We start from the raw sequence: 8,658 nt of genomic DNA, 5'->3' as shown, positions 1-8,658 counted from the left end.
TTTTTATACCAGAATATTAAATTATATTTGTTTTACTTATACCACTGAATTACAATTTAAAACAAAAATTTCCCCCTTTGGGATTTCTTAAATTTGATTGATTATATAAATAAAATTTTATTTTATAAATATTTACAATTTATTTATTAACATTCCAAATAAACTGATATTTATTTTTCTCATATTTTGAATATACAGCTACTTATTTTAAAGAACACAGATAAATACATACTTCCATTTCCGAATCAAATTATGTTTAATTTTAATAACAAATGATATTGAAATTGTTACACATTTTCTGTAGAGGTTTTACACAAATTTCACTTTAACTTCCAAAACTTTAAAATTATTTTTTTTGCATTATTTATTCTCTGTTCACCAATCTAGTATAAATTTGTGTACAAAAGTATGGAGATTGGTTTTATTTCATAGACCCCAAAATTATATTATTTAAAAAGATTTTGTGGGGATAATATTTGCAGATCACACTATAAAAATAAGCAACATTTATGTTTCATTTTAACTGGATGAATGAGAAGTAAACACTGGCGGAATTTTACACTTGGGTTGCTGGGATACCAGTCGTATTGTGATGACACAGCTACTCAGGTTGAGAACCATTGTGATTGCCTAGCAGTTTATCTGTGCAGGCTTGCCAAATCAGCATTTGAACCTGCAGTGCTCAAAATCATGCAGATTATAAAAGTAGCTGTAGAAAAAGTTATTTGAGATGACACATGTTTCTTCAGAAATTCAAGATGTGTCTCATAAAGATGGACCAACTGTTTCAGGTAACTCTGGTAGATCTCTATTGTGTGATCAAACATTCTCTGGGGACTTGGACTTAAGGTCTATGATTGAAGAAAATGCTTTTCAGACTTTGTCTGAAGAATCTTTGATAAAAAGACCATGTTACACACATTGTGTCTCAGAACCAGATGAAGATAATGATTTTCGTTCTCTGAGATTTCCAAGAAAACTCTGGAAAATGGCTAGGAGTGACCAATATCAATCCATCTGGTGGGATGATAATGGATCTTCCATAGTGATTGATGAAGATGTCTTTAAGAAGGTAGTTTTGGAAAGAAAGGCCCCTTTCAGAATATTTAAACTGAAAGTATGAAAAGTTTAGTTAGACAGCTTAACCTTTATGTGTTTAGTAAAGTGAGGCAGAATTTTCAAAGATCTGCTTGTCTAGCTGACTTTATGGCACAAGGAAAAGAAGTCTCTGTTTTAAGCAAGGTATTCAGAAATTTTAGTAACCACTTGGTAACTTATATATGAAAATTTATGTTGTACATCAGTCTATGGTAATATATATTTAAAGCTAGATTTTGAAAACTGTATAAAATTACCAAGTCTTAAATTCTTTATTTTTTCTAAAAATGAGGACAGTGCCATATGTATTCAAGATTCAGAGAAACTTTGCTTGCAACTATGAATCTTATCAGAAATCTATATAAAGATATTAAAGCTGCTTGTGAAAAGTGGCATTCACAGTTACTGCAAATGCTAACTTCTTTAATTTGATGACTATACTACTTGTATGTGTCTTTTACAAATAAGGAAATTTAAAAAATAGCAATGTTCATATTTTCATGATATTATCTGTGCATTGTAAATGTGAAATCTGATGTTTTATACGTTAGGCTTATTGTAGTCTTGTATTTTGGTTTAAAATATTACTAAAATTTTTCACTTTGATTGTAGCTGCAGATCTACCATAATTCAAATTTTAAACGAGTCTTTCCCCAGGTTTTAATCAGAATAAAAAGAAGAGTTGGGATTAAAAATGCCTCTCTGGTATCTTCATTGTCTTAAGATTTCAATAAGAAGCACTTTATTGCAGGGGGTAATGTGGATACTCATAATTCTGGTTTTGTGGCTGACACTAGTGGAGAAAGTGCATTTTTACCTTTTGCAAAATTAAAAATGCCTCTAATTAGAAAGCCCTCTACTAGCCACATAATTGGTGATAAAACTACCCCGATCAGCGGTGATTTTTCTGGTCCATCAGACCACCAGAACAAATTGCAGTAGATCAGCATGCTATTTTAAATCAGTTGAACATTGTCCACTGGCACACTCAAAGCAGATACACTGAAGCAAATGACCTTATTATGAAGTTCATTAAAACCAAAAATTCTACTTCTCAGAACACCATCTTGTCTCCAATGCAGAGTAATTATTTTGGACTGATGGTGGAGACTTCTGCTTTTCCAAATGGATATCACAACATATCTGCCAAAGAAGGTCGTTTTTCTAAACTTCAACCAGGGAGCAATGCACGGTTTCCAGTGACAATGACAGCTTATACATCAGCTACCTCTCTTTCAAGGCCAACTCATCAGCCAACTTCACTTTATGAACGTCATCCTAATTACAAAGGATCTACCAGAGGACTACCAGTTTATGCAGGATAACAAAGATTAAAATTGATGTTGGCAAATGTTGACAGATATCTGCAATTTTCTTATTTGAACAAGAAGCATAGATGTGTACCTGTATTAACCTTATTTTTTTAAATTAGGTTAAGATTAAATGGGAGACTAAATTAACATTTAAGTTAAAAAGAGATATTTGATTGATATGATCATTTGATGGAAAAATATGGGAGTAAATTTAAATACTTTCTTGTAAGGAGGAAGAGAAAATGGAAGAATTTGGAAAAAGACTAAAACATGGAGAGAGGGAAAATTACTAAGTGGTTTCTTGTTCATCCTGGAAAGTATTAAAAGGGTTTATAGGATAGGCTGGAACAGGAGATAAATGCAGGAACCGGCCCAGGGATCATGGTCTCTATTATGTCATCCCTGGAATCATAAAGGTCACATGATGTAGTCTCAGATGGCACATTCAGCATGTGGTAGAATTTAAGAAGTAATTTTATCTATGGTCTTCTTTGTGCTGTTTTCAAAGCATTAAAATTGGTGCTTTCATTTCCTGCCCTCAAGAGTCTACATTATATTTTCAAGTCAATACATTATGTTGCTTTTATATTCAAGCCAAAGACAAGCTTACGTCCTCAGGGTGGCATTTAATGCCTTTCCAACTCTAAGCACACAAACTCATCTTGGTTTAGTCATTTCTTTATAAATCTGGCATCTCACTACCTTGGTATATCTTTATGTTTCACTGTATCTGGAAATATATCCAGGCAAACGATTGTCAACTATGTTAGCTGCAACCTCACCACCTTTACTCCAGCTCATCCTTGGATTTTGGGTGTCCTCCTTTTATCTACTTAGACTTTCCCTGTCTCAGCACAGAAACCACCTCCTCCAGATGTTTTCAGTCTATCCCCCTTTCCTTGTTTAACTTGGATACCAGCACAGTAAGCACAACACATGTCACAGGATGCATTTTTGTATTAAGTGAATGAAAAACACATGTTGACTTTAAGCAATATCTACTTTCCTGAAACAAGAAAACTCTCATGGTTTTCAAACTATTTCGTTATGGTCTTCACCGCAAACTAGATCTTTCATAGCCCAAGGACAAGTCAATCAAGACAGTAAGTGGAGTTAGGTACAGGAGACAAAGTAATATTTACTTCTTAATTCACGCCTGCAGAGGCATAAAGCAATCCATTCACATTTGCTGGATTTGTTCCTGTCTCTTCATCACCCACCCACCACAAAACAGCTGAATCTCTTCCCCATACCAATAACTATACTGACTTATTATTAATATACTTCTTAGAATCAGAGCTTTGTCCAGAAGAGACAGTGCCTTTGCAAACATTTAATGTAGGTTTATACACACCAAATAAGTTGTGCCCTTTCTAACCTTCACAAAGTAAGTGTCTAAGTGGTAATATCCCCTTGGTTGTGGTTCTCGTATTCAGTAACCAAATTGCAATCTAAATTATGTGGACTAGAAGGAGGTGAGGGTGGTGGAATTAAAAATTTTCCAACTGCAAGAATACCAAATTTCTGCAGATATTAGGAAATATAAAATATTCATGGAAGACTTTGACTATTTCCCACTAATTTTAAATAAATGGTGAAGCATATTCAGAATGTGAAATGCCCTGAAATGCTGGAAAAATTGTAGGCAAGTTCAGGGATCCTAAGGCCTTTACTCACAATGATGCAGCTAGTGTCATCTGATAAGACTGAAATGGTAACATTGTGTCCGAAAATGTGTCTCCATTTGTGAAGAAAGCCTTTGATAATCTGGAGAATGGGCAAATTGGCCAGGGTAATCTCTAACAACATCCTGTAAATATGACCTTCACCAAGAGAATAAAAGAGCCCACTTGCAGCAGGAGAACTGTGTCTGGAGAGCAGTGGTGTTTCCTACAACAGAAACATCACGGTTTTAAATTTGTCAGCTCAACTCTGATGGTGGCTATGTTGTTGCTTACATTAGCAGTCTGGGGTTCAGATGGGCTGGTTCAGCAGCTAATTTCCAGCTCTCTTATCAGACAGTGGGTCTTAGCGTGATCATCTTAACAAGGTTCTATACTGATAAGTCAAAGGCTACAGTTTACTTTCAAAATTAGAAATTCTAAGGAAGAATATTATTTGTTTGTCCATCTGTAGTTTTCTACCTGAGAAAAGCTAGAATATTGGCCAATGTCAAAAGTTGGCTCGTGCTTTGAAAATTATACTCTGAGCTCTGCCCAATGAATTCTTCCCATTAAATACTACAAATCTCTCTAACACTGTGTGTGTGTGAAGATGGATTGTTAAGCAGTAACTAAGTTTGTCTTAGTTGAGTCATCAGTGAGTTATTCCTCTGCACCTGTCAGAATGTCTGTGAGATAAGAGTTTCATTGAACCACCAGATTTTCTTCAGATTAGGGAGAGGTAGATTATATTTTTCCCTGTATACTAATTGTTACCTGTTCATTGAATCCAGAGCTGATGCTAGGGCCAAGCCACTGAATCCTTGAATTGGACTGAGGCATATACATTCTGCAGCCCCCAGAGCCCAGCACTGGACTGTGTCTTCTTTTTAATTTAAACTTATGTTTAAGTTTTTTTTCTTTTAATTCTCATTGTTGACACAACTTACTTTGGCTTTGAACACCCGTTGACTAATTTATAGGGACTGAATCACTGACTTATTCCCGTTCACCTTGAAATTGCAATAAACTTTTTTCCTTGTACTACCTGGAATACAGTGAGCATGGTCATCATTTTGAGAGCAGTCCTCAGTCCTAGTAATGCAGAAATTTGCACTTCTTGGACCAGCACTTGAGCAAGAATATTTGTTGTGGATCTGAGGGGTTATCCTCACATACCCTAATGCAACCATGAGAAAACACCACATTGTTATCCAAAATCAAGTCTTTGTCAGTATTGCATTCCCATTGCAAAACAGTTAAGAATTGTAGGAGTCCTTAGATTTTACCATGCTGAGATTTTTAGCAACCTAGCATAATCATTTCTTACAGATGCTGTCGGGGAGATGAGACCATTGGTCACAGACATTGAACTTTATCACTCAGAGCAGGAGCAGCCAGTTTTAAATTTGTATCCATTCCCTAATATCAGATGAATACACAGAGTGAAATTTTGATACCTAAAGAAGCAGTGGGCTGTTAACATGAAGAAAGCTTAAAGCATGGTAAAATCCTAATTTTATTAGTATCTTTATGTATAATTTATTTGAATCACTTATTTATTAGTATCTTTACCTAGGATAAGTATATCATGACTCAAGTTTACTTGCTGCAAAACGAATCATGAAAAATGTCATGGGAAATCATGACCTTTGAATTTCCATTTTTACTTCCGCTTTATTGACATATAATTGGCATAAAACATTGTGTAAGTTTAGGTGCACAGGATATTGATTTGATTTATAAGTATTAAGAAATAAATATCATAGCAAGTTTAGGGAGAATTCATTATCTTATTTAGATACAATTTTAAAGAAATACAATTTGTCTTTTGGTTGTGATGAGAAATCTTATGGTCTACCCACTTAACAACATTAATATAGAACATAAAGCAGTATTAATTGTAATTTTCATGTTATTGCGGGGCATCCCTAGAACAGGTTTATTTTACGGCTAGAGTTTTTTAGCTTTTGAGTGCATTAATCAATTTCTCCTTTCCCAAATACTGCCTTTGTTAACTACAAATCAAATTGTTTTTTCTATAAGTGTGTTTGTTTGTTTTTGAAGTGCACTTTAATCTATAACTCTGTGTGAGTTTCTCTTACATAACATAATTTTTGCTATTTTTAATACATTTCAAACTGATCAAAAGATAAATCTAGTTTTGATAGTTGCTATTTAAAGATATTTCATAGTTATTGACTATTCCCCACACAGTAAATTTCTTGTCCCTGATATTTTAATTTGCAACTGGAAAAATTTCTCTCTTAATTTTTCTCAACTATTTGTTTTCCTTCACCACATTTCCCTCCTTCATTTGAGCAACCTGTTGCTTTCTATATATATAAATTCTTTTCTGTTTTGTTATGTTCATTTCTTTAAATTCCAAATATGAGTAAAACTTTTCTGCATTTGTCCTCCTGTGTCTGACTTCTTTCACCTAACATATTACACTCTTGGTCTACACATTTGTTGCAAATGACAAGAACTTATTCTTTTTATAGCTGAGTAATAACCCATTGTATTTTTATGGGTATGAGTGCATATATATATATATAAGTTTAGTGTGCGTATATATATAAATATAGATAAATCTGCAGTTAATAGTTGGGTAGATATATATACTATAAATACACATTTTCTTTATCCATAATCTATTGAAAAGCAATTAATTTTCTTTTATAGCCTGGCTATTGTAAATAATGCCACAGTGAATATAGGGTTGAATTTATCTTTTCTGATTTGTGTTTTCATTTTCTTGGAATAAGTATCTAGTTATGGAAATGTTGGTTCATATTTTATTTTTAATTTTTATATAAAACTCCATACTGTTTTCCACAGAAGCAGCACAAATTTAAATTCACTCAAGCAGTGCAGCAGGGTGATTTTTCTTACATCCTCACCAATATTTATATTTGTTACCTTTTTGATCATAGTCTTTCTGACAGGAGTGGCATAATATCTCATTGAGTTATGGTCTTGCTTTTTTCTCATGGTTAGTCATGTTGACCATTTTCATGTGCCTGTTGATTACCTTTCCCCCACTGTATATTCATTTTTTTGTAATGGGCTAAATGACCATAACTGTCTGATTTCACTTTTAGGCATTCTGTTGTGTTCCATTATTCTGTTTGTTTTGTGCCTCTACCATATTCATTACTGTAGATTTGTATTATAATTTAAAATCAGGGACAGTGTTACATCCTCTTTGTTCTTTGTCAAAGTTGTTTGTGTTTTAAGTTTGTTCATTATCTTTTCTTTTGTTTTTCTTTGTGACTTCAACTCTTTTGTGTTTACATGTAAATGTAATAATTATTTTTTATGTGTCTGAAAATGCCATTTTTATTTTGAAAAGCACTGAATTTAATTTGTGTATTTTCTTGGCTAGTACTGTTATTTAAACAATATTTTTCTTCTAATCAATGAGCACAGTATATCCTTTCATCTGTTTTCATTATCTTCAATTTCTGTTATAAATATTTTATAGTTTTCTGAGTACAGGTTTTTTAACCTCCTTGGTTGTACACATTTCTTGGGGTTTTTTTTGTAATGCAACTGTAAATGAGACAGTTCCCTCACTTTCTGTATCTGTTAGCTTGTTGTTAGTGTGTAGAAATGCAAGATTTCTGTATGTTAATTTTACATTCTGAAATTTTACCAAATGCATTGAAAAGCACTCATAGCACTGTGGTGCCTTTTTAGGATTTCTGTTTAAGTATTTCATCTGCAAGCAGACTCTTGTACTCCTTTTCAGAAATACCTATATTTTATTTACTTTTATTTTGGATAGCTATGGCTAGAATTTCCAATAATATACTGAATAACAGTGGCAAGTGTGAACATTCTTGACTTCTTCCTGCTCTAACAGCAGATGCTTTCAGCTTTTAATCAGTGAGTGTCATGATAGCTGAGTTCTTGTCATATGCAACCTTAAATGTGTTGAGGTATGTTTCCTCATATCCATTTTGAGGAGAAATATAATCATAAATAGATACTGAATTTGTCAAAACATTTTATGACACTTTTGAGGTTACCATATAATTTTTATTTTTCAATTTGTTAGTTTGGTGTATCATATTGATAAATTTCTGGGTGATGAATCACTTTTGCATCCCTGGGATAAAAGGGACTTAATCATACTGTATAATCCCTTTAATGTTTTGTTTGCTTTGCTAATATTTATTGATCATTTTTGCATGTATGCTTCTCAGTTGTATTTAAATTGTAATTTTATGAAATATTTGTTCCTGTTTTAATAATAGTGTTATACAGAAAGGTGGGGTAGGAAGCCTTCTTTCCTTTGCAAATTTTTGGAATTCTCTGAGAAGTATAGGTGATAGCTCTTCTCTATATGTTTGGAAGAAATCACCTGTGAAACTGTCAAGGCCTGGAATTTTGTTTCTTGGGAGAATTTTTTTAATTACTTATTCAATTTCATTAGTGATAATCAGTTAATATTTTCTATTTCTCATTCCATTCTGGATATAAGTTCTTTCTAGGAAATTGTCCATTTCTTCGAGGGATTCCATTTTAATTCCCATATAGTTTGTTGTATCATCTTATGATGCTTTCTGTTATTTTGACAT

At 33.1% G+C, this 8,658-nt stretch overlaps 1 long non-coding RNA gene across 1 annotated transcript; it reads left to right on the top strand.

Moving 5' to 3' along the window:
* The first annotated feature begins 596 nt into the window (after window positions 1-596).
* LOC140693312 (uncharacterized) lies at window positions 597-2,453 on the top strand. Its single transcript, XR_012069033.1, has 2 exons — window positions 597-791; window positions 2,181-2,453. It is a non-coding gene; the product is annotated as an uncharacterized lncRNA (long non-coding RNA).
* The last annotated feature ends 6,205 nt before the right edge of the window (window positions 2,454-8,658 follow it).

Source organism: Vicugna pacos, unplaced genomic scaffold (assembly GCF_048564905.1).
Source record: "Vicugna pacos unplaced genomic scaffold, VicPac4 scaffold_19, whole genome shotgun sequence".
Classification (NCBI taxonomy): Eukaryota; Metazoa; Chordata; class Mammalia; order Artiodactyla; family Camelidae; genus Vicugna; species Vicugna pacos.
The sequence above is the reverse complement of the archived record's forward strand: the minus strand, read 5'-3'. Positions and strand labels throughout refer to the sequence as shown.